The 22,657-nt window shown below is 41.5% G+C and overlaps 1 protein-coding gene across 3 annotated transcripts in view; it reads left to right on the forward strand.

Moving 5' to 3' along the window:
* SENP6 (SUMO specific peptidase 6) overlaps nt 1-22,657 on the forward strand; it is a 611,027-nt gene that overhangs the window by 183,892 nt on the left and 404,478 nt on the right. The gene's annotated exons all lie outside the window — the stretch shown is intronic.

The raw sequence follows: 22,657 nt of genomic DNA on the forward strand, positions 1-22,657 counted from the left end.
TGAAGGAACGGCCCCCTATCCGGCGACGGGTCTAGTAGGGGGCAGACTTTCTCTCTTCGCCCAGGCATGGGCAAGAGATGTTCAAGATCATATCTCAGGGATATCTTCTGGACTTCAAAGCTTCCCCTCCACAAGGGAGATTTCATCTTTCAAGGCTATCTGCAAATCAGATAAAGAAAGAGGCATTCCTCCGCTGTGTGCAAGACCTCCTAATTATGGGAGTGATCCATCCAGTTCCGCGGACGGAACAAGGACAGGGTTTTTATTCAAATCTGTTTGTGGTTCCCAAAAAAGAAGGAACCTTCAGACCAATTTTGGATCTAAAGATCTTAAACAAATTCCTCAGAGTTCCATCTTTCAAAATGGAAACTATTCGGACCATCCTACCCATGATCCAAGAGGGTCAGTACATGACCACAGTGGACCTAAAGGATGCCTACCTTCACAAAGACCATCATCGGTTTCTAAGGTTTGCCTTTCTAGACAGGCATTACCAATTTGTAGCTCTTCCCTTCGGGTTGGCTACAGCCCCGAGAATCTTTACAAAGGTTCTGGGCTCACTTCTGGCTGTTCTAAGACCGCGAGGCATAGCGGTAGCTCCGTATCTAGACGACATCCTGATACAGGCGTCAAACTTTCAAGTTGCCAAGTCTCATACAGAAATTGTTCTGGCATTTCTGAGGTCGCACGGGTGGAAAGTGAACGAGGAAAAGAGTTCTCTATCCCCACTCACAAGAGTCTCCTTCTTAGGGACTCTTATAGATTCTGTAGAAATGAAAATTTACCTGACGGAGTCCAGGTTATCAAAACTTCTAAATGCTTGCCGTGTTCTTCACTCCATTCCGCGCCCTTCGGTGGCTCAGTGTATGGAGGTAATCGGCTTAATGGTAGCGGCAATGGACATAGTGCCATTTGCGCGCCTACATCTCAGACCGCTGCAATTATGCATGTTGAGTCAGTGGAATGGGGATTACACAGATTTGTCCCCTCTGCTAAATCTGGATCAAGAGTCCAGAGATTCTCTTCTCTGGTGGTTGTCTCGGGTCCACCTGTCCAAGGGTATGACCTTTCGCAGGCCAGATTGGACAATTGTAACAGATGCCAGACTTCTAGGTTGGGGTGCAGTCTGGAACTCCCTGAAGGCACAGGGATCGTAGACTCAGGAGGAGAAACTCCTTCCAATAAATATTCTGGAGTTAAGAGCGATATTCAATGCTCTTCTGGCTTGGCCTCAGTTAGCAACACTGAGGTTCATCAGATTTCAGTCGGACAACATCACGACTGTGGCTTACATCAACCATCAAGGGGGAACCAGGAGTTCCCTAGCGATGTTAGAAGTCTCAAAAATAATTCGCTGGGCAGAGTCCCACTCTTGCCACCTGTCAGCAATCCATATCCCAGGTGTGGAGAACTGGGAGGCGGATTTTCTAAGTCGTCAGACTTTCCATCCGGGGGAGTGAGAACTCCATCCGGAGGTGTTTGCTCAATTGATTCATCGTTGGGGCAAACCAGAGTTGGATCTCATGGTGTCTCGCCAGAACGCCAAGCTCCCTTGTTACGGATCCAGGTCCAGGGACCCAGAAGCGACGGTGATAGATGCTCTAGCAGCGCCTTGGTTCTTCAACCTGGCTTATGTGTTTCCACAGTTTCCTCTGCTCCCTCGACTGATAGCCAAAATCAAACAGGAGAGAGCATCAGTGATTCTGATAGCACCTGCGTGGCCATGCAGGACTTTGTATGCAGACCTAGTGGACATGTCATCCTTTCCACCATGGACTCTGCCTCTAAGACAGGACCTTCTGATACAAGGTCCTTTCAATCATCCAAATCTAATTTCTCTGAGACTGACTGCATGGAGATTGAACGCTTGATTCTATCAAGGCGTGGCTTCTCCGAGTGAGTCATTGATACCTTAATACAGGCAATACCAGGGAAATCTACCACAAGATATGGAGTAAATATCCTTATTGGTGTGAAATATCCATATTGGTGTGAATCCTAACCTTACTCATGGAGTAAGGTTAGGATTCCTAGAATATTGTCTTTTCTCCAAGAGGGCTTGGACAAAGGATTATCAGCTAGTTCCTTAAAGGGACAGATTTCTGCTCTGTCTATTCTTTTGCACAAGCGTCTGGCAGAGGTTCCAGACGTTCAGGCATTTTGCCAGGCTTTGGTTAGAATTAAGCCTGTGTTTAAACCTGTTGCTCCTCCGTGGAGCTTAAACTTGGTTCTTAAAGTTCTTCAAGGAGTTCCGTTTGAACCCCTTCATTCCATTGATATTAATCTTTTATCTTGGAAAGTTCTGTTTTTGATGGCTATTTCCTCGGCTCGGAGAGTCTCTGAGCTATCTGCCTTACAATGTGATTCTCCTTATCTGATTTTTCATGCAGATAAGGTAGTTCTGCGTACCAAACCTGGGTTTTTACCTAAGGTGGTTTCTAACAAGAATATCAATCAAGAGATTGTTGTTCCATCATTGTGTCCTAATCCTTCTTCAAAGAAGGAACGTCTTTTACATAATCTGGACGTAGTCCGTTCCTTGAAGTTTTACTTACAAGCTACTAAGGATTTTCGTCAAACATCTTCCCTGTTTGTCGTTTACTCTGGACAGAGGAGAGGTCAAAAAGCTTCGGCAACCTCTCTGTCCTTTTGGCTTCGGAGCGTAATACGCCTAGCCTATGAGACTGCTGGACAGCAGCTCCCTGAAAGGATTACAGCTCATTCTACTAGAGCTGTGGCTTCCACATGGGCCTTCAAAAATGAGGCCTCTGTTGAACAGATTTGCAAGGCTGCGACTTGGTCTTCGCTTCACACTTTTTCAAAATTTTACAAATTTGATACTTTTGCTTCTTCGGAGGCTGTTTTTGGGAGAAAGGTTCTTCGGGCAGTGGTTCCTTCCGCTTAATCCTGCCTTGTCCCTCCCATCATCCGTGTACTTTAGCTTTGGTATTGGTATCCCATAAGTAATGGATGATCCGTGGACTGGATACACTTAACAAGAGAAAACATAATTTATGCTTATTTGATAAATTTATTTCTCTTGTAGTGTATCCAGTCCACGGCCCGCCCTGTCCTTTTAAGGCAGGTCTAAATTTTAATTAAACTACAGTCACCACTGCACCCTGTGGTTTCTCCTTTCTCTGTTTGTTTTCGGTTGAATGACTGGATATAACAGTTAGGGGAGGAGCTATATAGCAGCTCTGCTGTGGGTGATCCTCTTGCAACTTCCTGTTGGGAAGGAGAATATCCCATAAGTAATGGATGATCCGTGGACTGGATACACTACAAGAGAAATAAATTTATCAGGTAAGCATAAATTATGTTTCTCCAACATTGGTGTGTCCGGTCCACGGCGTCATCCTTACTTGTGGGAATATCTCTTCCCCAACAGGAAATGGCAAAGAGTCCCAGCAAAGCTGGCTATATAGTCCCTCCTAGGCTCCGCCCACCCCAGTCATTCTCTTTGCCGTTGCACAGGCAACATCTCCACGGAGATGGTTAAGAGTATGTGGTGTTTAGTTGTAGTTTTTTATTCTACTATCAAGAGTTTGTTATTTTAAAATAGTGCTGGTATGTACTATTTACTCTGAAACAGAAAGAGATGAAGAATTCTGTTTGTGAGAGGAAGATGATTTTAGCAGACAGTAACTAAAATCCTTTGCTTTTTCCACATAGGACTGTTGAGATGAAGTAACTTCAGTTGGGGGAAACAGTTAGCAGACTTTTCTGCTTAAGGTATGACTAGCCATATTTCTAACAAGACTGTGTAATGCTGGAAGGCTGTCATTTCCCCTCATGGGGACCGGTAAGCCATTTTCTTAGTCTCAAGCAGAATAAAGGGCTTAATATGGGCTATAAAACTGGTAGACACTTTTATGGGCAAAATCGATTGCTTTATTTGGGCATTTTATACATGTTTATGCTGGTATTTCACATTTATAAACTTGGGGAACGTTTTTTAACGTCAGGCACTATGTTAGACACCTTTTCCAGTCAGAAAGGGCCTTCCCAGTTGTAGGCTGAGCCTCATTTTCGCTCCATTACTGCGCAGTTGTTTTTGAGAGCAAGACATGCAGATGCATGTGTGAGGACCTGAAAATAGTTGGAAAAGTTCCTAGAAGGCGTCATTTGGTATCGTATTCTCCTCTGGGTTTGGTAGAGTCGCAGCAGAGACTGTAGCTGGGACTGTAGATGGGTTAAAACTGTAACCGGCTCCGGTTTCGTTATTTTAAGGGTTAAAGCTCTGAAAATTGGTGTGCAATACTTTTAATGCTTTAAGACACTGTGGTGAAATTTTTGTAAATTTTGAACAATTCCTTCATATTTTTTCACATATTCAGTAATAAAGTGTGCTCTGTTTAAAATTTAAAGAGCCAAGGATTTTCACAAAGGTACTCGGATCCCTTCTAGCGGTTCTAAGACCAAGGGGCATTGCAGTAGTACCGTACTTGGACGACATTCTAGTACAAGCGTCGTCTCTTTCAAAGGCAAAGGCTCACTCAGACATCGTTCTGGCCTTTCTCAGATCTCACGGATGGAAGGTGAACATAGAAAAAAGTTCACTGTCTCCGTTGACAAGAGTTCCCTTCTTGGGAACAATAATAGATTCCTTAGAAATTAGGATTTCTTTCATGTAATTAGCAAGAGTCCATGAGCTAGTGACGTATGGGATATACATTCCTACCAGGAGGGGCAAAGTTTCCCAAACCTCAAAATGCCTATAAATACACCCCTCACCACACCCACAATTCAGTTTTTACAAACTTTGCCTCCGATGGAGGTGGTGAAGTAAGTTTGTGCTAGATTCTACGTTGATATGCGCTCCGCAGCAAGTTGGAGCCTGGTTTTCCTCTCAGCGTGCAGTGAATGTCAGAGGGATGTGAGGAGAGTATTGCCTATTTGAATGCAGTGATCTCCTTCTACGGGGTCTATTTCATAGGTTCTCTGTTATCGGTCGTAGAGATTCATCTCTTACCTCCCTTTTCAGATCGACGATATACTCCTATATATACCATTACCTCTGCTGATTCTCGTTTCAGTACTGGTTTGGCTTTCTACAAACATGTAGATGAGTGTCCTGGGGTAAGTAAATCTTATTTTCTGTGACACTCTAAGCTATGGTTGGGCACTTTGTTTATAAAGTTCTAAATATATGTATTCAAACATTTATTTGCCTTGACTCAGAATGTTCAACTTTCCTTATTTTCAGACAGTCAGTTTCATATTTGGGATAATGCATTTGATTTAATCATTTTTTCTTACCTTCAAAAATTTGACTCTTCCCTGTGGGCTGTTAGGCTCGCGGGGGCTGAAAATGCTTCATTTTATTGCGTCATTCTTGGCGCAGACTTTTTTGGCGCAAAAATTATATTTCCGTTTCCGGCGTCATACGTGTCGCCGGAAGTTGCGTCATTTTTTGACGTTATTTCGCGCCAAAAATGTCGGCGTTCCGGATGTGGCGTCATTTTTGGCGCCAAATAATGTGGGCGTCTTATTTGGCGCGAAAAAATATGGGCGTCGCTTTTGTCTCCACATTATTTAAGTCTCATTTTTTATTGCTTCTGGTTGCTAGAAGCTTGTTCTTTGGCATTTTTTCCCATTCCTGAAACTGTCATTTAAGGAATTTGATCAATTTTGCTTTATATATATATGTTGTTTTTTCTCTTACATATTGCAAGATGTCTCACGTTGCATCTGAGTCAGAAGATACTACAGGAAAATCGCTGTCAAGTGCTGAATCTACCAAAGCTAAGTGTATCTGCTGTAAACTTTTGGTAGCTATTTCTCCAGCTGTTGTTTGTATTGATTGTCATGACAAACTTGTTAATGCAGATAATATTTCCTTTAGTAAAGTACCATTGCCTGTTGCAGTTCCTTCAACATCTAAGGTGCAGAATGTTCCTGATAATATAAGAGATTTTGTTTCTGAATCCATAAAGAAGGCTATGTCTGTTATTTCTCCTTCTAGTAAACGTAAAAAATCTTTTAAAACTTCTCTCCCTACAGATGAATTTTTAAATGAACATCATCATTCTGATTCTGATGACTCCTCTGGTTCAGAGGATTCTGTCTCAGAGGTTGATGCTGATAAATCTTCATATTTATTTAAAATGGAATTTATTCGTTCTTTACTTAAAGAAGTTCTAATTGCTTTAGAAATAGAGGATTCTGGTCCTCTTGATACTAATTCTAAACGTTTGGATAAGGTATTTAAAGCTCCTGTGGTTATTCCAGAAGTTTTTCCTGTTCCTAATGCTATTTCTGCAGTAATTTCCAAAGAATGGGATAAATTGGGTAATTCATTTATTCCTAAACGTTTTAAGCATTTATATCCTGTGCCGTCTGACAGATTAGAATTTTGGGACAAAATCCCTAAAGTTGATGGGGCTATTTCTACCCTTGCTAAACGTACTACTATTCCTACGTCAGATGGTACTTCATTTAAGGATCCTCTAGATAGGAAAATTGAATCCTTTCTAAGAAAAGCTTATCTGTGTTCAGGTAATCTTCTTAGACCTGCTATATCTTTGGCTGATGTTGCTGCAGCTTCAACTTTTTGGTTGGAAACTTTAGCGCAACAAGTAACACATCGTGATTCTCATGACATTATTATTCTTCTTCAGCATGCTAATAATTTTATCTGTGATGCCATTTTTGATATTATCAGAGTTGATGTCAGGTTTATGTCTCTAGCTATTTTAGCTAGAAGAGCTTTATGGCTTAAAACTTGGAATGCTGATATGGCTTCTAAATCAACTTTACTTTCTATTTCTTTCCAGGGTAACAAATTATTTGGTTCTCAGTTGGATTCCATCATTTCAACTGTTACTGGTGGGAAAGGAACTTTTTTACCACAGGATAAAAAATCTAAAGGTAAAAGCAGGGCTAATAATCGTTTTCGTTCCTTTCGTTTCAACAAAGAACAAAAGCCTGATCCTTCATCCTCAGGAGCAGTTTCAGTTTGGAAACCATCTCCAGTCTGGAATAAATCCAAGCCAGCTAGAAAGGCAAAGCCTGCTTCTAAGTCCACATGAAGGTGCGGCCCTCTTTCCAGCTCAGCTGGTAGGGGGCAGGTTACGTTTTTTCAAAGAAATTTGGATCAAATCTGTTCACAATCTTTGGATTCAGAACATTGTTTCAGAAGGGTACAGAATTGGTTTCAAGATGAGACCTCCTGCAAAGAGATTTTTTCTTTCCCGTGTCCCAGTAAATCCAGTAAAAGCTCAAGCATTTCTGAAATGTGTTTCAGATCTAGAGTTGACTGGAGTAATTATGCCAGTTCCAGTTCCGGAACAGGGGATGGGGTTTTATTCAAATCTCTTCATTGTACCAAAGAAGGAGAATTCCTTCAGACCAGTTCTGGATCTAAAAATATTGAATCGTTATGTAAGGATACCAACATTCAAAATGGTAACTGTAAGGACTATCTTGCCTTTTGTTCAGCAAGGGAATTATATGTCCACAATAGATTTACAGGATGCATATCTGCATATTCCGATTCATCCAGATCATTATCAGTTTCTGAGATTCTCTTTTCTGGACAAGCATTACCAGTTTGTGGCTCTGCCGTTTGGCCTAGCTACAGCTCCAAGAATTTTTACAAAGGTTCTCGGTGCCCTTCTGTCTGTAATCAGAGAACAGGGTATTGTGGTATTTCCTTATTTGGACGATATCTTGGTACTTGCTCAGTCTTTACATTTAGCAGAATCTCATACGAATCGACTTGTGTTGTTTCTTCAAGATCATGGTTGGAGGATCAATTTACCAAAAAGTACTTTGATTCCTCAGACAAGGGTAACCTTTCTGGGTTTCCAGATGGATTCAGTGTCCATGACTCTGTCTTTAACAGACAAGAGACGTCTAAGATTGATTGCAGCTTGTCGAAACCTTCAGTCACAATCATTCCCTTCGGTAGCCTTATGCATGGAAATTCTAGGTCTTATGACTGCTGCATCGGACGCGATCCCCTTTGCTCGTTTTCACATGCAACCTCTTCAGCTCTGTATGCTGAAGCAATGGTGCAAGGATTACACGAAGATATCTCAATCAATATCTTTAAAACCGATTGTTCGACACTCTCTAACATGGTGAACAGATCACCATCGTTTAATTCAGGGGGCTTCTTTTGTGCTTCCGACCTGGACTGTAATTTCAACAGATGCAAGTCTCACAGGTTGGGGAGCTGTGTGTGGATCTCTGACGGCACAAGGAGTTTGGGAATCTCAGGAGGTGAGATTACCGATCAATATTTTGGAACTCCGTGCAGTTTTCAGAGCTCTTCAGTTTTGGCCTCTTCTGAAGAGAGAATCGTTCATTTGTTTTCAGACAGACAATGTCACAACTGTGGCATACATCAATCATCAAGGAGGGACTCACAGTCCTCTGGCTATGAAAGAAGTATCTCGAATTTTGGTTTGGGCGGAATCCAGCTCCTGTCTAATCTCTGCGGTTCATATCCCAGGTGTAGACAATTGGGAAGCGGATTATCTCAGTCGCCAAACGTTGCATCTGGGCGAATGGTCTCTTCACCCAGAGGTATTTCTTCAGATTGTTCAAATGTGGGAACTTCCAGAAATAGATCTGATGGCGTCCCATCTAAACAAGAAACTTCCCAGGTATCTGTCCAGATCCCGGGATCCTCAGGCGGAGGCAGTGGATGCATTATCACTTCCTTGGAAGTATCATCCTGCCTATATCTTTCCGCCTCTAGTTCTTCTTCCAAGAGTAATCTCCAAGATTCTGAAGGAATGCTCGTTTGTTCTGCTGGTAGCTCCGGCATGGCCTCACAGGTTTTGGTATGCGGATCTTGTCCGGATGGCCTCTTGCCAACCGTGGACTCTTCCGTTAAGACCAGACCTTCTGTCACAAGGTCCTTTTTTCCATCAGGATCTGAAATCCTTAAATTTAAAGGTATGGAGATTGAACGCTTGATTCTTGGTCAAAGAGGTTTCTCTGACTCTGTGATTAATACTATGTTACAGGCTCGTAAATCTGTATCTCGAGAGATATATTATAGAGTCTGGAAGACTTATATTTCTTGGTGTCTTTCTCATCATTTTTCTTGGCATTCTTTTAGAATACCGAGAATTTTACAGTTTCTTCAGGATGGTTTAGATAAGGGTTTGTCCGCAAGTTCTTTGAAAGGACAAATCTCTGCGCTTTCTGTTCTTTTTCACAGAAAGATTGCTATTCTTCCTGATATTCTTTGTTTTGTACAAGCTTTGGTTCGTATAAAACCTGTCATTAAGTCAATTTCTCCTCCTTGGAGTTTGAATTTGGTTCTGGGAGCTCTTCAAGCTCCTCCGTTTGAACCTATGCATTCATTGGACATTAAATTACTTTCTTGGAAAGTTTTGTTCCTTTTGGCCATCTCTTCTGCCAGAAGAGTTTCTGAATTATCTGCTCTTTCTTGTGAGTCTCCTTTCCTGATTTTTCATCAGGATAAGGCGGTGTTGCGAACTTCTTTTGAATTTTTACCTAAAGTTGTGAATTCCAACAACATTAGTAGAGAAATTGTGGTTCCTTCATTATGTCCTAAGAATTCTAAGGAGAAATCGTTGCATTCTTTGGATGTTGTTAGAGCTTTGAAATATTATGTTGAAGCTACGAAATCTTTCCGTAAGACTTCTAGTCTATTTGTTATCTTTTCCGGTTCTAGAAAAGGCCAGAAAGCTTCTGCCATTTCTTTGGCATCTTGGTTGAAATCTTTAATTCATCTTGCCTATGTTGAGTCGGGTAAAACTCCGCCTCAGAGAATTACAGCTCATTCTACTAGGTCAGTTTCTACTTCCTGGGCGTTTAGGAATGAAGCTTCGGTTGACCAGATCTGCAAAGCAGCAACTTGGTCCTCTTTGCATACTTTTACTAAATTCTACCATTTTGATGTATTTTCTTCTTCTGAAGCAGTTTTTGGTAGAAAAGTACTTCAGGCAGCGGTTTCAGTTTGAATCTTCTGCTTATGTTTTTTGTTAAACTTTATTTTGGGTGTGGATTATTTTCAGCAGGAATTGGCTGTCTTTATTTTTATCCCTCCCTCTCTAGTGACTCTTGTGTGGAAAAATCCACATCTTGGGTAGTCATTATCCCATACGTCACTAGCTCATGGACTCTTGCTAATTACATGAAAGAAAACATAATTTATGTAAGAACTTACCTGATAAATTCATTTCTTTCATATTAGCAAGAGTCCATGAGGCCCGCCCTTTTTTTGTGGTGGTTATGATTTTGTATAAAGCACAATTATTCCAATTCCTTATTTTATATGCTTTCGCACTTTTTTATCACCCCACTTCTTGGCTATTCGTTAAACTGAATTGTGGGTGTGGTGAGGGGTGTATTTATAGGCATTTTGAGGTTTGGGAAACTTTGCCCCTCCTGGTAGGAATGTATATCCCATACGTCACTAGCTCATGGACTCTTGCTAATATGAAAGAAATGAATTTATCAGGTAAGTTCTTACATAAATTATGTTTTTCTTGACAGATGTCAGAAAGTCAAAACTTCTAAACGCTTGTCAAGTTCTTCATTCTATTCCTCGTCCTTCCGTAGCTCAGTGCATGGAAGTAGTAGGATTGATGGTTGCAGCAATGGACATAGTTCCTTTTGCGCGAATTAATCTAAGACCATTACAACTGTGCATGCTGAAACAGTGGAATGGGGATTATACAGACTTGTCTCCAGTGATTCAAGTAGATCAGAAGACCAGAGACTCACTCCGTTGGTGGCTAACCCAGGATCACCTATCCCAGGGAATGAGCTTCCGCAGTCCAGAGTGGGTCATCGTCACAACAGACGCCAGCCTAGTGGGCTGGGGCGCGGTCTGGGAATCCCTGAAAGCTCAGGGACTGTGGTCTCGGGAAGAATCTATTCTCCTGATAAACATTCTGGAACTAAGAGCGATATTCAATGCTCTCCAGGCTTGGCCTCAGCTAGCAAAGGCCAGATTCATAAGATTCCAATCAGACAACATGACGACTGTTGCGTATCTCAATCATCAGGGGGGAACAAGGAGTTCCCTGGCGATGAAAGAAGTGACCAAAATAATACAATGGGCGGAGAATCACTCCTGCCACCTATCTGCGATCCACATTCCAGGTGTGGAAAACTGGGAAGCGGATTATTTGAGTCGTCAGACATTCCATCCGGGGGAGTGGGAACTCCACCCGGAGATCTTCGCCCAGTTGACGCAACTATGGGGCATTCCAGATATGGATCTGATGGCGTCCCGTCAGAACTTCAAGGTTCCTTGCTACGGGTCCAGATCCAGGGATCCCAAGGCGACTCTAGTGGATGCACTAGTAGCGCCTTGGACCTTCAACCTAGCTTATGTGTTTCCACCGTTTCCTCTCATTCCCAGGCTGGTAGCCAGGATCAAACAGGAAAGGGCCTCGGTGATTTTGATAGCTCCTGCGTGGCCACGCAGGACTTGGTATGCAGACCTGGTGAATATGTCATCGGTTCCACCATGGAAGCTACCTTTGAGACAGGACCTTCTTGTTCAGGGTCCATTCGAACATCCAAATCTGGTCTCCCTCCAGCTGACGGCTTGGAGATTGAACGCTTGATTCTATCAAAGCGTGGGTTTTCAGATTCAGTGATAGATACTCTGGTTCAAGCCAGAAAACCGGTAACTAGAAAGATTTACCATAAAATATGGAAAAGATATATCTGCTGGTGTGAATCCAAGGGATTCCCATGGAATAAGATAAAGATTCCTAGGATTCTTTCCTTTCTACAAGAAGGTTTGGATAAAGGATTATCTGCAAGTTCTCTAAAGGGACAGATTTCTGCTTTATCTGTCCTACTGCACAAACGACTGGCAGTTGTGCCAGATGTTCAAGCATTTGTTCAGGCTTTGGTTCAGATCAAGCCTGTTTACAGACCTTTGACTCCTCCCTGGAGTTTAAATCTAGTTCTTTCAGTTCTTCAAGGGGTTCCGTTTGAACCTTTACATTTCGTAGATATTAAGTTATCTTGGAAAGTTTTTGTTTTTGGTTGCTATTTCTTCTGCTAGAAGAGTTTCTGAGTTATCTGCTCTACAATGTACTCCACCCTATCTGGTGTTCCATTCAGATAAGGTTGTTTTGCGTACTAAGCCTGGTTTTCTACCAAAGGTTGTTTCCAACAAAAATATTAATCAGGAGATAGTTGTACCTTCTTTGTGTCTGAATCCAGTTTCAAAGAAGGAACGTTTGCTACACAATTTAGATGTAGTCCGTGCTCTAAAATTCTACTTAGAAGCTATGAAAGACTTCAGACAAACTTCTTCTCTGTTTGTCGTCTATTCTGGTAAAAGGAGAGGTCAAAAAGCAACTTCTACCTCTCTTTCTTTTTGGCTTAAAAGCATCATCCGATTGGCTTATGAGACTGCCGGACGGCAGCCTCCTGAAAGAATCACAGCTCACTCCACTAGGGCTGTAGCTTCCACATGGGCCTTCAAGAACGAGGCTTCTGTTGATCAGATATGTAAGGCAGCGACTTGGTCTTCACTGCACACTTTTGCCAAATTTTACAAATTTGATACTTTTGCTTCTTCGGAGGCTATTTTTGGGAGAGAGGTTTTGCAAGCTGTGGTGCCTTCCGTTTAGGTGACCCGATTTGCTCCCTCCCTTCATCCGTGTCCTAAAGCTTTGGTATTGGTTCCCACAAGTAAGGATGACGCCATGGACCGGACACACCAATGTTGGAGAAAACAGAATTTATGCTTACCTGATAAATTACTTTCTCCAACGGTGTGTCCGGTCCACGGCCCGCCCTGGTTTTTTAATCAGGTCCTTTGAATTATTTTCCCTAACTACAGTCACCACGATACCATATGGTTTCTCCTATTTTTTCCTCCTGTCCGTCGGTCGAATGACTGGGGTGGGCGGAGCCTAGGAGGGACTATATGGCCAGCTTTGCTTAGACTCTTTGCCATTTCCTGTTGGGGAAGAGATATTCCCACAAGTAAGGATGACGCCGTGGACCGGACACACCGTTGGAGAAAGTAATTTATCAGGTAAGCATAAATTCTGTTTTTTGCCTGCTTAGATGGAGGGTTCCTGTAAGTTGGTTTCTGCTTTTTGGAATGGTACTTTGTGCCCCATAAGTGGTAGATTAATTCTTGAAACGCAGATTCTCCAAAGGACTGGTGTGTGATAAATTATGTGATGGTTGTCCCGCAGCAGTATTTGTTTTTTTATCGCTGCTCCATTCACAGAAGTTAGTCTGATTTATTATTTTCATTTTATGAACATACAGGATTCTGAATGACTTATTCTGAGATACTAATTTTGCCCTTTGCTTTTGAAACATTTGAACTTTGTTATATAACATAGCTATATTACTTTACAAGTTTTTGCTAAATTTTCTATATTCATGGATAGCCTTTTTGCCTTACCAAGTTTTGAAACTTATTTGCTACTGAGCAGTAACTCATATTTTGTTCTCTTCTTTTTATATGAGGATATTTAATGTGATGCATGGTATACTTGCAGAAGATTGAGCTAAATGTAGTTTCTAACCTATTATGGGTTCCTTTTAATGTTTCACCTTATGATATATAGCATAAGCCATTTATGCGTATCTGTATTTTTACCTTATTCATTTTAACATGCAAGGTTCACAATAACTTTCATGTGCTATTTACTCTCATTACACGATTAATATTAACTGTGCAAGTCATTATGTGTGGACCTATTCAACTTTTGTCATATATGCAATAGCTTATGGAGCTTTACTTGTTTATAATTACATTATTTTGTATGTTCTTAGTATTTTTAATATTTGTGTTATATACCACCATCTTTCCTGTACTTGTTCCAGTTGCACATATTGCTGAAGGTTTATTTTCTTTATTATAAGGTTGTGATCGGATAATACTGAAAAGTGACAAGTCTTCTAATCATAGTTAATAAAAACTCACCATTTTCTCATATAGGCCATACAACAGATTAAAAGGAATCTATAGGATAGAACTAAATATTGGGTTATTTTAATCTGATATGTACATTTTTTTAGTTCTTTCAGGCCTTACATAGACAGCAACTGGTACTTAGACTAACCCCTTGGCTTACTAAGTTTTAGTTCCAAAACTTCCAAATATACAAGACCTCTTAGGGTTACTCTATTATACAATAAAATATGTAAATAGGGGGCGCCCTTGGTGTACTGTTTACAATCAATTCAAAGCTGAAAGATGTGCTATATAACTAGATACAGCATATATCAATAAAAATAACAATATAATATTAATGTATATAACAGTTTAGCAGTGATGCATCTTAACTAGATATCATGTATGTCACAGCGATAACCAGAAGTGATGTATCTTTTTATATAGATACCTTTTGTAAAAAACAATAACTTATAAATAGTAAATACTGTAATATTAGCTATTTCTCAATAGCTATAACAATAATAGTGTCCCGTAAAAGGAGGCAATGTCACCAGTAGGTGGTGGTAGGTGCAGGTCAAGGCAGCTATCTGTATAAGGATCAAGGCCACGATCCAGGATCAATGATCTGTAGACAATATAAAAGACAGAAGCGCCACAATATTTTTTGATACAATGGGTAAATAAAATGTGGTAGGTACACTCACATTTGGTGTGGCACCCCTAGTGGTGCAGATGGGGCAATCTGGGATTAATAAGTCACCCAGAAGACTGACCTCCGGTAGGTGTTCGATAATATTTGGTAGAGCACCTCCCTTGATGCAATAGAGGCAAACTGGGGTCAAAACAGTCACCCAGTGACTGATATCTGGCAATCAGGAACTCCCAACAATCCAGAGATGAGGTGTAGGTTGAGATAAAAATATATACGGCAGCAAGTGGTAAGTATATAAAACTTACTTTATTAAAATAAATATAAAATACTAGCAACGCGTTTCTCAGCCAGTAGCTGTTTTATCAGGCTTAATAAAATGGGTAATGGACACTTGCTATATATGCCGTACAAATATACCTAAACAATGGGCAACACCTGAAGTGGGTGTTACCTAATTAAGCAAATCACAGTGAGTGACATAAGCGTATCATGTGTAACAACATTGTGTAACAGCAAAGTTTAGCAAAGAAACACTGTCCTGGCTAAACACAATGTAAAATATTCATGACCGTGAATATTTTACATTGTGTTGTTTAGTCATGACAGTGTTTCTTTGCTAAACTTTGCTCATACACAATGTTGTTGCACATGATTTGCTTATGCCACTCACTCTGATTTGCTTAATTAGGTAACACCTACTTCAGGGGTTGCCCATTGTTTAGGTATATTTGTGTGTATATATATATATATATATATATATATATATATATATATATATATATATATATATATATATATATATATATATATATATATATATATAATTTGTATACATATATAGCAAGTGTTCATTACCCATTTTATTAAGCCTGATGAAACAGCAGCTACTGGCTGAGAAACGTGTTGCTAGTATTTTATATTTATTTTAATAAAGTAAGTTTTTTATACTTACCACTTGCTGCCGTATATATTTTTATCTCTTCTGTCTTTTTATATTGTCTATTATACAATATTTCTCATTGTCATTTACATGCATTGGTTCTTTACGTTTTCATGGGATTAAGCGGTTCTTAGTTGAGGTATGTGTAGCGATGTTTATGTGTGGTATATCTTCTGTGTCATAATGTGTTTTTTTTATATTTTAATAATTTTCCCTTTTTTCCAATTCCGTTGTCAATTACAGTTTGTACTTTTAGCATATGCATGTAATTTTTTGCCGGAAAAATGTGATAGAAACTATTTCAAATATGATTATACATACGCACAGATCGCAGTTTATTCTTGCCTAGCTAATACTCACGTTGAGATATCTGCCCTCATTTGTGTATAAGACAGAAATGACCCTTTTACCTCCTTCAAGGGACAGTCTACACCAGAATTGTTATTGTTTTAAAAGATAGATAATCCCTTTTTTACCCATTCCCCAGTTTTGCATAACCAACACAGTTATATTTATATATTTTTTACCTCTGTGATTATCTTGTATCTGAGCCTCTGCAAACTGCCCCTTTTTTCAGTTCTTTTGACAGACTTGCAGTTTAGCCAATCAGTGATAGCTCCCAGGTAACTTCACGTGCATGAGCACAGTGTTATCTATATGAAATTCATGAACTAACACCCTCTAATGGTGAAAAGCCTGTTAAAATGCATTCTTAAGAGGCGGCCTTCAAGGTCTAAGAAATTAGCATATGAACCTCCTAGGTTAAGCTTTCAACTAAGAATACCAAGAGAACAAAGCAAAATTGGTGATAAAAGTAAATTGGAAAATTGTTTAAAATTACATGATCTATCTGAATCATGAAAGTTTATTTTGGACTAGACTGTCCCTTTAAAGGTTGCTTACTTACTAATCACTTCAATTTTAGTTGTGTCCATAACAAAAATGAAAATCCTTTAATGGGGAATAAGAAGAAATAAGCATTAGAATCTCGTTACAGTAGTATATCCTTTAACCCAGTCTTGACTATTTAAATCTGATGCATTGTATAATTATCACAACATGTTTGGTACTACAACAAACTTTTGTGGGGGGGTTTTCCTTCTCTGTAATTCGTTGCACTGTATTTCAATTTTCTTCTTAAATGGGAAGAGTCCACAGCTACATTCATTACTTTTGGGAAATACAGAACCTGGCCACTATGAGGAGGCAAAGACGCCCCAGCCAAAGGCTTAAATACCTCCCCCACTTCCCTCATCCCCCAGTCATTCTTTGCCTTTCATCACAAGAGGCTGGCAGAGAAGTGTCAGAAGTTTCGGTAGTCTCTTATGGAGGGTAGTACTCTTCACAATGGGACTGGAGTTTTATGTAATCCTGTCAGCCTTTCAGTGAGAGCATAGATGAAAGGAAGTCCGGAGTTGCAGGGAGGGTTTTCCTGGGAAGCCATCCCGACTCATTAACAGCTCCTTGGTAATCAGCGTTGACGAGTTTCGCTGCCTACCTTTATTCACTCAAGTCTGTCAGAAGCGAGGCTACTATCTGTCACACGTGAAGGGCTGTGTTCCTGTTCCACGGTGTAGATTCCGGTAAGATCGTTTCATTTTATTACAATATGTGAATATAATGTTAACAAAAGAAGGTAGGGTCCCAGTAGGACTCCTTTTATCTTAATAAGGAATCATGGGTTAATATCTCCTGAGGGGGCTTATTGAACAGGGGGGACTTTAATCATGTTTGTTATATGGTTCTATCTGCTAATGTGTAGCAATACATAGGCTCACGGTTTACGGAATATAACGGCCTTATCTTAATGACGCAATCTCTCGAGATTGTGCACCCTTTTTGTGACTGGCACGGTGCACCTCGTAATGGGTGTGGTTACGTTGTTTCTCACTTCCGTATGCTGAATGTGTGCGACAGAGAGATTTTAGCTCATGGGTTGTCTGGTTCACAGGAGGCGGTGAGTGCCCTTGCCATTGGGGGTGTAAAATGGGTGCCAGTTAGTTTTTGTCATTTTTGTAATCCCAAGATTATGGAGGATTCTGACATGTTAGACACGGATGTCTCTGATACAGAGAATGCGTCTTGTGATAAATTTGAAATGGCCCGTGTAATCAATGCCCATCAGTTATGTTTCGATTGCCGTTCTAGAGTACTCTCTTCTCCCGAATCAGGGAGCTTAGAGTGCGTTGAGCCATCCGCCTCTGAGGTTTCCATGTCCCGTGAGGTGCGTGCCACAGACCCTTTCTCGGCTATGCAAGCAGGTGTCCCTATGGCCTTTACTCCTCCGGAAAGTGGCTTGTTTCTTCCAGAGGTTATGGCACGGTTCCGCATGGCCATTTCTATGGAGCTGACTCATTTATATCTCCGAAGTGAAATATTTCTAAGATACTGTCCGTGTTCTGTTAACCAGGGCCTGTTGGGCGTGGGATCGCCTGATTCAGTTCGGCGGCCTGGGGAAGTGTTGGCTTCAGGAGCCCCAACCTCAGGGTCAGGGTCTTTCGTTGATCTGATGAGAGATGACTTTGCCTTCCGTTATAGGCTGGCGCATCTTTGTGTTCTTTTAAGGCACATTTTGGCGATGTTAAAGGATCCCAGTCCTAGTGGGATGAGGGATCCGAGGCCTTAGATGATGCAACGTTTGGAGACAAAGCTAATCTCTTTAACGTCTCCATTTTATTATTCCTTTATGTTTCGGTTCCAGTTCTGATCTTGGGTGAATGGGGCCTCTGATCGGCTGGTCCTGTTGGCGTCCTCATTCACCTTGGACGTTCACCCGATGGGTGCTGCCTTCCTTTTATTTTTGATCCGGATGGATGTGTTTATTTTGTTTTTCTTAAGCTCATGTCTGTTAAATTTCCGTTGTTGAGAACGTTCTTCTCTGGAACTGATACTTGCGATTTTGTGGTTGCATGGGCACGGAGGTTGCGCACTTTTTGAATAATAGAATTATGTTTTCCAAGTTTATTTATCGATCCTTCGTGTCCAATTTTCGTGCACCTTGGACAGTTCTGGAGTGTCCTTATACCAGGCAGGTACTGGTCGGACGCTTTTCTGCTGTTACCTGGGTTCATGTCACCCTCGTGGTGCTGATTTAATCCTGTCAGATTCTGAATGTCACTTGGCCTATTGATATGGATTCCGGGCTCGGATCCTATTTCGAAGTATGAGGCCTAGTGTGTAGATATGCCTCTGAATGGAGGGTTGTGAGTACCGACCTAAGGTTGGCTTTTTCTGGCTACTCGCCTGGGATATGGATCTGTTTCTTCAGACGTCAACATGGTTCTTTCAGATCCCTGGGGACTCAGAACCGTAGTTTCTATTCCTTTGGAGTTGGGAGATGTGAGTGACCTATGTGGTCTAGTGTTCCGAGTGGTGAACGATTTGCGTCTTCACTTGAGGTTCTTCCGAATGCTGACTCTTTAGCCTAATAAATATTTTCTTGCAGTGGCGGAGTCTCCTTCCTTCCCGCCTTGGGTGGGTCATCTGATCTGGAAGCGTGGGCATGTCCTCATTCCTTTGCTCAGAGTTGCATTACTCTAAGAGGTTTCCCTGCCTTCTGTGGGGAGCTGTGAGGCTTCCAGCATTTACCTTGTTAAAGGGGTTTTTGGAAGTTCGATCCTGCAAGGATCTCTGGCTGCCGTCTCCTCCATATAATTCCCTTGGTCTGACCATGCTCTTCGATGTTCAGGTGTTAACTGCTTCCTCATTGCAAATCTAACTTTAGGGCTTGACAGTGAAGAGTCGAGGTCGGTTACAGGCGGTCGCCCTTCTGGCGTCAGGTAGTTGACCATTTATCCTCGATGCTCCGTTAGGGGCTTTGTGGAGGGTGATTTACCTATCTTACTGGAATGGAAAGCAAGGTCCAGGGTTCATATTCAGCTTCGGGTGTTGGTTGTTACCTTGCCAGTGCGTGTAACACGTGGTTACGCTTGTCTACAAGATTTTTTTTTTTGCGATCTAGGAGCACTGGGTGCTGAATTCTTTAACTGTTCAGGAGTTCTTTCAGACTCTTGGGTTTGAGGCTGTTGCTAGATCGCTAAGTCTACGGACTTTAGATGGTGCACTCCTAAGTTAGATCTTTTGATCTATTTCGTTTTTCGAGGACTCTGGCCTAGGACCATGTCTCTCCCTGGATTGGGTGTGGATGGTTCGGTCTCACCTTAGGTGTTTGTGGTTCCGCGTGCCTCTCTGAGGGGGGCGGGGCTCTGTTTCTCATGGGAGATGCCTATCTGCCTGTGGCTTAGGTTCTAGGTCTCTGACGGGTCCCTACTGGTCTTCTGGCGCATTTGATGTTCCTTGTAGACTCCAGGTGTCTTTCAAATGGGTTGGCGATATGGCTGACGAGTCTCGCCTGTATGTTAGGGTAGTTTCTGTTGCTTTAGTCCCCTTCTCTCCTAGAGTGGGGGATGGGTTCTCCTGGTTAGGAGTTACCTTAGTATCTGTGGCGACCTGTGGGTTCTTGTTTTCTTGCCTTGTAAGGGTTTTTCCCTTTTTGCATCTCCACAGGGAGATGTGGAGTAGTGACTGGTTCCACCATTCCTGCAGCAGGAGGCTGGGGGTTTGAATTCTGATTGGGCTCCTGTTAAATATTGGGTTCTGATGTTTAGATGCTGGGGGTCTGAGAGCCCTCATTCCTTTGGAAGTGTTCCTCTTTAGGGAAGACAGCAGTGTAGGGGGTCTTGTACCCGAGCACAAAGTCTGTCCTGACTCACGGTAGCATGCCGTTTGTAGTAGCGGTCAGAGTTCTACTTGGGGGCTTTGCTCCTCGTACATCCATCCTTTTTTCTTCCAAAGGTAAAAGGGGACTCTTGTCTTCAGGCTTGGACCATTACCCTGGAGGGAAGTTCGGGGATCGGTTAATCTATGCAGTGTTGACTGTTTTCTTCTAGAGTCTGCCCTTCCCTTCGGTGGGAGGACTTTTGATGTCTTTCTCTTTTCTACCATTGTCTGGTGCTGGGAGGGGACGCTCCTTGAAACCCTGGTATTCGGAGGGCTGTTGTTGAGTTTTTGGAAGGTTTACAGTTTGAAACCAGCTACAGCTATTTGCACCTTAGATGTGTGCTAGCAGGCTTTAAAATGCCTTTCGGTGGTTTCCATGATGGCTGAGTAAGCTTCCTACCTGGAAGCTGGTCATTGATAGTTCGTGTTCAGACGGTTGGTGTTCTCTTGGAGAGCTCTTTGTTAACTGCTGGGATAGTTATCCTATTTATGCTGTATATGCTTGCCTAGCCTGCAGGTTTCTATCTGATGCCAGGCAACAGGGTACTCATGTTTTTCTGGAGTTCCTTATGGTATGGTACTGTGTCAGGGATATGAGGCTTTCCTCGAGTCCTCTTTAGGACGTGTTTCCCTGAGTATGGATTTTGTTATCAGGTCCTTGTGTTTCTAGGGACGCTACTATCGTAAGACACCCGTGGGTTGTTCTATGTTTGTTGAGCCCTGTGGTTTGATCCTTTGGATTTCTTCTGCAAATCTGTTCTCCCTTTTGGGGGCAGGTAGCCACCCTTGTCTTTCGGCTGGGTACTCTTCATGGGAGTCGAGAGCCGCGGGGCTAACTCCTTGGAGACTGTTTGTGCTTGACGGTCTCTGGGATTGAGTGGTCTCTTGCTCTGCTTTGCTGGTGGTTTAACTCATGTGCAGTTACCTGGGCTTTGGGTTTTTACCCGTTTTTATAGGGTGTTGGGTAATTTCAGGGTGTGGTGCCTTTCGAAGGGGCCGCCTTTTTGTGCCCACCCGTTGTTTGCATTCACTTTCCTCTAGCTTGGCTATTGTTTTCCCCAAAGTAATGAATGCAGCTGTGGACTCTTCCCGTTTAAGAAGAAAAACATAAATTATGCTTACCTGATAATTTCCTTTTCTTCTGACGGGAAGAGTCCACATCTCCCGCCCGTGTTTTGTTTGAGGTGGCAGTAATTTTTAGTTCTTCTGGCACCTTTTTTCACCCTGATATTTCTCCTACTGTTCCTTGTTCCCTTGGCAGAATGACTGGGGGATGAGGGAATTGGGGGAGGTATTTAAGCCTTTGGCTGGGGTGTCTTTGCCTCCTCCTGGTGGCCAGGTTCTGTATTTCCGAAAAGCAATGAATGCAGCTGTGGACTCTTCCCGTCAGAAGAAAAGAAAATGATCAGGTAAGCATAATTTTTGTTTTTTAAGCCAATGCTTGAAAAAAGATTGTAAATGATAGGCTGCTGAATAGGGAAGGTTGCAGCAGCTGAAAGACTTCGCTCCACTAATGAAAATGAAACAATATCCAATACTTTCGCTTATTTAGCTTATTCTAGAGTCTGTGATATCTTTTCCAGTTAGATCATTCAACACAATGCTTCTACATCCACTATTATGCGAGGTCATTGTATAATTTTTGTATAATGGTTATTAGTGAGCTTAAAGTGAATGTAAACTTTAAATGAACTAAAGCCAAGGATCAAAAAGTAATCTTAAAAACAGGGGCACTTTAATAAATTAAAAACATAATGCTGTTCCTTGGCCGCAGCTCCTGCTTTCATTAGCATATAGGTGATGAATCCGGCTTCCTCCAATCGTTTTATGTTTACCATAATGCAAAGGTAAGTATTTTAAAAAATAAGTGTCTTTGTAAACTTTAATGAATTAAAGTGCCCCTGTTTTTAAGATTACTTTTTGATCCTGGGCTTTAATTAAAGTTTACATTCACTTTAAAGGGACAGTCTAGTCAAAATTAAACTTTTATGATTCAGATAGGGCATGCAATTTTAAACAACTTTCCAATTTACTTTTATCATCAAACTTGCTTTGTTCTTTTGGTATTCTTGGTTGAAAGCTAAATTCAGCTAGGCTCATATGTTAATTTCTAAACCCTTGAAGGCTGCTTTTAATCTCAGTGCATTTTGACAGTTTTTCACAGCTAGAGGGCGTTAGTTCACGTATGGCATATAGATAACATTGTGCTGAAGCCCGTGGAGTTACCTAGGAGTCAGCAGTGATTGGCCAAAATACAAGTTTGTCAAAAGTACTGAAATAAGGGGGCAGTCTGCAGAGGCTTAGATACAAGGTAATTACAGAGGTTACAAGTATATATAAGCATGTTGGTTATGTAAATCTGGGGAATGGGTAATAAAGGGATTATCTATCTTTTTAAACAATTAATATTCTGGAGTGGACTGTCCCTTTTAAGTTACTGCAATTTAAAGGTAAAGTCTCTTATTTCAGA

Source organism: Bombina bombina, chromosome 4, assembly GCF_027579735.1.
Source record: "Bombina bombina isolate aBomBom1 chromosome 4, aBomBom1.pri, whole genome shotgun sequence".
Lineage (NCBI taxonomy): Eukaryota > Metazoa > Chordata > Amphibia > Anura > Bombinatoridae > Bombina > Bombina bombina.